The sequence below is a fragment of the Triticum dicoccoides genome, chromosome 4B, assembly GCF_002162155.2.
Source record: "Triticum dicoccoides isolate Atlit2015 ecotype Zavitan chromosome 4B, WEW_v2.0, whole genome shotgun sequence".
Lineage (NCBI taxonomy): Eukaryota > Viridiplantae > Streptophyta > Magnoliopsida > Poales > Poaceae > Triticum > Triticum dicoccoides.
Window position 1 is genome coordinate 151,157,052 of NC_041387.1, and position 6,938 is coordinate 151,163,989.

Genomic DNA, 6,938 nt, shown 5'->3' on the forward strand with positions numbered 1-6,938 from the left:
TGTAACAACTCGGTAAGGTGGTCATACCACGCACGTGGGGCTTGTTTAAGGCCATAGAGTGCCTTATCGAGTTGATACACATGATCCGGGAAGTAGGGATCCTCGAACCCGGGGGGTTGCTTGGCATAGACCAACTCATTAATAGGACCATTAAGAAAAGAACTTTTCACATCCATTTGTTGCAACTTAAAGTTGTGATGGGAAGCATAAGCAATCAACAAACGTATGGATTCAAGGCGAGCAACGGGAGCAAAGGTTTCACCGTAGTCGATACCCTCAACTTGGGAGTAGCCTTGTGCTACCAATCTTGCCTTGTTGCGAATGATGTTCCCATGAGCATCTTGCTTGTTCTTGAAAATCCACTTGGTTCCAATGACGTTGTGGTTCCCCGATGGCCTTGGCACCAATCTCCACACCTTGTTGTACTCGAAGTTGTTGAGTTCTTCATGCATGGCATTGAGCCAATCCGAGTCCTCGAGTGCCTCATAGTCCTTTTGGGGTTCAACACAAGAGACAAACGCGTGATGTTCACAATAGTTTGCTAATTGTCTGCGAGTGCTTACCCCCTTTCTTAGGATTCCAACCACATTTTCCATGAGATGGCCTTTGGTGGTGAGCTTGGAAGCAATCTTCGCGGCACGACACTCTAATTCCTCCTCGGATGTGGAGGGAGGAGGGTTCACTTGATCATCTTGAGCGCCGTCATGAGCTTGTTCTTGATCTAGAACTTGCTCGAGGGGGAGAACTTGACCTTGGGCATCATTTGGAGGTTCACCACCATCTTGAGATTGATCTTGCCCTTGGTCTTGTTCATGAGGTTGAGGGCCTTCACTTTGTTCTTCGGAAGCGTGTGGGTCTTAGGGAGGTGATGGCTCCACTTGAGTGGAGCATTGTCCTTCTCCTTCGGCCACAAGGGGTTCCTTAATGGGTAGAATATGACCAATACCCATTCTTCTTATGGCTTGGGGAGGAATTTCATCACCTACATCACAAGTACCACTTTACTCCACTTGGGAGCCGTTATTTTCGTCAAACTCCACGTTACACGTCTCCTCAATGAGTCCGGTGGACTTGTTGAGAACACGGTAAGCATGAGAGTTTGTAGCATAACCAACAAATATGCCCTCATTAGCTCTAGCCTCAAATTTAGACAAACGGACACCTTTCTTGAGAATGAAACACTTACACCCGAACACCCGGAAATACTTGAGATTGGGTTTGTTACCGGTGAGTATCTCATAAGGATTCTTGTTCAAGCCTTTGCGGAGATAGAGCCGATTGGATGCATGACATGCTGTGTTGATGGCTTCGGCCCACAAGTTGCATGGAGACTTGAACTCCGCCATCATGGTCCTTGCCGCATCCATCAACGTCTGGTTCTTCCTCTCCGCTACACCATTTTGTAGAGGGGTATATGGTGCAGCATATTGATGCTTGATCCCCTCATCACTAAGAAACTCATCCAAGGTGTAGTTCTTGAACTCGGTGCCGTTGTCACTTCTTATTGTCAAGATCTTTGCATCATGTTGACATTGAGCTTCATTTGCAAAGTCGATGACAGTTTGTTGAGTCTCACTCTTCCTCTTGAAGAAGTATACCCAAGTGTATATTGAATAATCATCCACAATCACCAAGCAATACATTCTACCTCCAAGACTAATAATCATCCACAATCATCAAGCAATACTTTCTACCTCCAAGACTATCAAATGATGGGGGCCCAAAGAGATCCATGTGAAGGAGCTCCAAGGGTCTCTTCGAGTAGATGATGGTCGTGGGAGGGTGAGCCTTCTTATGAAGCTTTCCTTCAATACAAGCACTGCAAGCACGATCTTTGGCAAAACTAACATTTGTTAGTCCACGGACATGGTCCCCCTTGAGAAGACTTTGCAAAGATATCATATTGACGTGGGCTAAACGGTGATGCCAAAGCCATCCCACGTCAACTTTAGCCATTAGGCATGTCACGGTCTTAGTGGGTCGCTCCGAAAAGTTTATCACATAGAGACCGTTCTCGACATGCCCAACAAAGGATACTTTAAGAGTCTTGCTCCACAAGAGGGCCACGGTATCAATGTCAAAGAAGGTGGCAAAGCCCATGAGGGCAAGTTGACGAACGGAAAGTAAATTGTATGCAAGGGACTCAACAAGCATGACTTTCTCGATAGTTAGATCATGAGAAATGACAACCTTGCCAAGACCCAATACCTTAGAATGTGAAGCATCACCCCACTCGACATTGGTGGGCATAGATGGAATCTTTTGCACGTCCACCACCAAGTCCTTGCTCCCGGACATATGATTTGTTGCTCCATTATCGAGCAACCATGATCCCCCACCGGAAGCAAACACCTACAAGAGAACAATGCTTGGTTTTAGGTACCCATTTAGTAATGGGTCCTTTGATGTTAGTAACAAGGGTCTTAGGAACCCAAATAGACCATTCAATGTACTCATAAGGAGAACCAACAAATTTAGCATAAACATGTCCATCACTAGCATGGCACAACACATATGATGGGTTAAAGTCGCCGGCTTTGTTGGAGGAAATGGTTTTGCCCTTTTTGACATCAACGCCCTTCACTTTTTCCTTCTTATCCTTAGGAGCAACGTCTCCCTCTTTCACAAAAGTTTGCTTGAGAGGAGGAGGACGTTTGGTCATGTCGTTTTCTTTTTCTTATTCTTGGACATGGGTGCAAACCCAATTCCCTTCTTGGCCACAACTTCCTTTCGATTGCTCAAAAGGTCGTTGAGGTTCTTCTCACCTTGAATGCAAGTCACAAGGCCTTTCTCAAGTTGATCCTTCAACTTGATATTCTCCTCCACAAGATGCACATGCTCACAACACGGGTTAGTAGCATAAGCATTATCAATTAATACCATATGAGGGAAGGTGGCCTTTTCCTTGGTTAGCTTAACTTGGAGTTGAGCATGAGACTCCTTGAGGTTAGCGTGAGCACCCTTCAAGACCTTGTGGGCCTTGTCAAGTACCTAAAACTCCTCCTTGAGTGTAGCATGATCAACCCCAAGTTTAGCCTTCTCGGAGGTTAGCACACGAGACACGACAAGAGCATGATCAAGATCTTTCTTTAACTTAGCATGGTCATCATTGTATGACTCCTCAAGAGTCAAACGATGCCCACACTCTTCCTCAAGAGCATTAGAGAGATCCGATATCTCATCGGCATAGTCACGACTATGACCTTCCATCTTAGAGATGGTTTCTTTGTGAGCCTCGATCATGTCATTGGCTTCACCAAGTTGCTCCAAGAGAGCAACAAAGTGCCTCTTGGATTTGCCCTTGAGCTTACTCATAAATGACTCAAATTCATTCACTTCCTCATTAGACCCATCATGTTCATCAATGCAATCCTCCAAGGAGGTATTAGTAATGATGGTGGTTTTGATGTTGGGGGTTACCTTGTTGGAAGCTTTAGCCATGAGGCACTTGGCGGTGATGTTCTCGTTGGGTGAATCAAAGAAAGACACCCGAGGAGTGGTAGCAATGGCAACAGACTCCATGTCCATTGCTTCTCCATTTTCATCATCATTGTCATCCTCATGGTATTCTTCTTGAACTACCAACCCATGAGTAGGAGTCTTCTTGGTGAAGTTGTTCTTGTTGGGGGAGGACTTGGCTTTGTCTTTTCGGATGAACTTGCCACCATTGTCTTCCCGCTTCTCGTAAGGACAATCCGCAACGAAATGGCTCACATTGCTACAGTTGAAGCAAGTTCTAACTCATTGCTTTCCCTTGAAGCCACTAGAGTTGTTCTTGTTGAAGTTGGGTCTTGTATTCTCCTTGCTCCAAAATTGTCTTGAAGCAAGAGCCATGTGCTCATGATAATCATATTTCGTGTCTTCGGGGTTGCTCTCCTCATCTTCATCTTCTTCCTCTTCTTCCACACTAACCTTGGCCTTCAAGGCAAGGTTGGGCTTCTTTGCCCTTTGAGCACGGAGCACCGCATTGTCGGCGGTCTTGTCCAAGATGCTCATTGCAACGAACTTATCCGACACTTCACTTGAGGTCATGGAGTGGAAATCCGGTCTTTGACGAATGACGGAGGACATGGCCTTGTTGTAGGGCATCATGGCCTTGAAGAACTTGTGCTTGATCCAATTGTCATCCGTGTCCTTGCTCCCATGATCTCGGAGTGAGACCGCGAGTTTGGTCACTCTTGGAAAGAGCTCACGAGGTTCTTCATCTTCTTTCATTGCAAACTCATCGGCTTCATCTTGCACCACTTCATAGTTGGAGCGTTGAATGCTAGCACTTCCTCGATAGAGAGACACCATGCATTGCCATGCGTCTTTGGCCATGGCATGAGGTCGAAGATGAGGGAGATCTTCGGGAAGGATTGCATCTTGGATGATGAAGAGAGCACTCTCATTGAATTGATTATCCACCACTTCTCTCGGAGTGAAGTTGCTTCGGTCACGTGGATAGAAACCTTCTTCAATGATTCTCCAAAGATTAGTATTCACATGATTTAAATGACGCTTGAAGAGATACACCCAAGAATCAAAATCCTCATTTTTCACAATCTTAGGAGGAGGACCGGCATGATTTAAATGAGTAGAGGGAATCGGTCCTCCATAAATTGGAGGTTCCACATTGGCAAAGATGCCGGTGCCATTTCTACCACTCGTAGAAGGACCCTTCTCACTATTAGCTTATCCCTTGTCAGAGTTAGCATCCGTCACCTTCTTAGCGGGATCACCCACTTTCAATGGCGCGGTAGGTAGTTTAAGTCCTTCTAAGAATTTATTAAACATGCTTTCAACTGTGGTTGTCATGGAGGTTTTCAATGTGTCCAAGGCCACATTGAATTCCTCACGGGGCACTGCGGTTTCCCCATTACCCGTAGACAAGATCAGATTCACACCGGAGTGCTCCTCCTCCCCACCGTCTACAGTGTCAACCATATTCTTCGGACGGCAAAGTCCTTAATAAAGAGACGAGGCTCTGACACCAATTGAAAGGATCGATATAGTTGACTATAGGGCGGGGGGTTGAATAGGCAACTAACAATTTTTAGCTTTTCTTTACCAATTTAAACTTTGCATCAAAGTAGGTTGTCTAGATATGCAACTAGGTGAACAACCTATATGATGCAACAACAACAAGCACACGAGCAAGCAAGGGAAACAACACAAGTAAGCTTGCAAAAGTAAAGGCGCGAGATAACCAAGAGTGGAGCCGGTGGAGACGAGGATGTGTTACCGAAGTTCCTTCCTTTTGAGGGGAAGTACGTCTCCGTTAGAGCGATGTGGAGGCACAATGCTCCCCAAGAAGCCACAAGGGCCACCGTATTCTCCTCACGCCCTCACACAATGCAAGATGCCGTGATTCCACTATTGGTGCCCTTGAAGGCAGCGACCGAACCTTTACAAGCAAGGTTGGGGCAATCTCCACAACTTAATCGGAGGCTCCCAACAACACCACGAAGCTTCACCACAATGGACTATGGCTCCGAGGTGACCTCAACCGTCTAGGGTGCTCAAACACCCAAGAGTAACAAGATCCGCTAGGGATAAGTGGGGGGAATCAAACTTCTCTTGGTGGAAGTGTAGATCGGGGCCATCTCAACCAATCCCGAGCAAATCAACAAGTTTGATTGGCTAGGGAGAGAGATCGGGCGAAAATGGAGCTTGGAGCAACAATGGAGCTTAGGGTTAGAAGAGGTAAGTCTTCTTGGAGAAGAAGACCCCCTTTTATAGTGGGGGGACAATTCCAACCGTTACCCACCGCTCAGCCTGCGACCCACGGAACTACCGCACCACAGGCGCAGTACTACCGCACGGGCCTGCGGTACTACCACGGCGAACCGCAGTATTACCGTGGGCACGGCAGAGACTAGACCTGACAAAGGAGCACTAACATGGCGCGATAGATCCGCAGGAGCGGTACTACCGCGGCCCCATGCGGTACTACCGCAAGATAGCCGCAGGCCAGGCCCGGTAGGCACAGATGTAAAAAATTACATCCATGACTACCTCCGCTGAGAAATTGTCGTGCAAAAATCCGACATGGAACTACCGTGACCACGGGTGCGGTACTACCGTGAAAGGTGCGATGTAAAAAATTACATCACGCCTACCACCGCTTGAGCAGCGGTGCTAGACCAGAGCTCGCGGTACTACCGCTCTGAGGAGCGGTACTACCGTGGGAGCCTACAGTACTACCGTGCCAGAGCCCGGTACTACCCCTGGCTCCTGCGGTAGTACCGCTCAGAAGAGCAGTACTACCACTAGACTGAGAAGAGCAAGGCGGAGGTCTTCATATTGCAGAGAATAGGTGAGACGGAGGAACACTCCAAGGACCTCGAGGAAAGGCGGTGCAAAAGGGAATGTGTATGTGATATTCCACCCAAACCTTTCCAAAGAGGACCCCCTCTTAATAGTATGGCTCTCCTACGACTCAACTCCACCGAACCGAACCGTAGAGAAACGCCGTCCTCAATAATCTTCGAGGGGCATCGAATCGTCTTGTGTTTAGCCGTGATGTATCTGAAAAGCTCAATACACACGATTAGTCCACAAAGGCATTGTCATCAATCACCAAAACTACTCAGGGACAAGAATGTCCTTACACACGTGGCAGGGCGGGGCTGTACACGCCCCGGGGGCTCTCCGCAGCATGGAGTCCCCCTCCCACACACCAGTGGAAGCACCATGCTTCGTGCTGGCCGACGACACTGCCGAGTAGCGGCTATGCTCGTACACATACGGAAGCACTATGCTCCGCACTGGTGATAAACAACTGAGGGCGGCCCCACGGCCGTATCAACTTCAGGGAGCCCCAGAGCTCAGTGTCTAGCCTCATCGCAACACCTCCCCTCAGGAGCGTCGCACGAGGGGGTTGGGTACGGGTGCTGCACCCGGGTCATGTTCGAGCGTATGCCACCCAGCCAGGTCCTCTGGACCTGGTCGTTGCC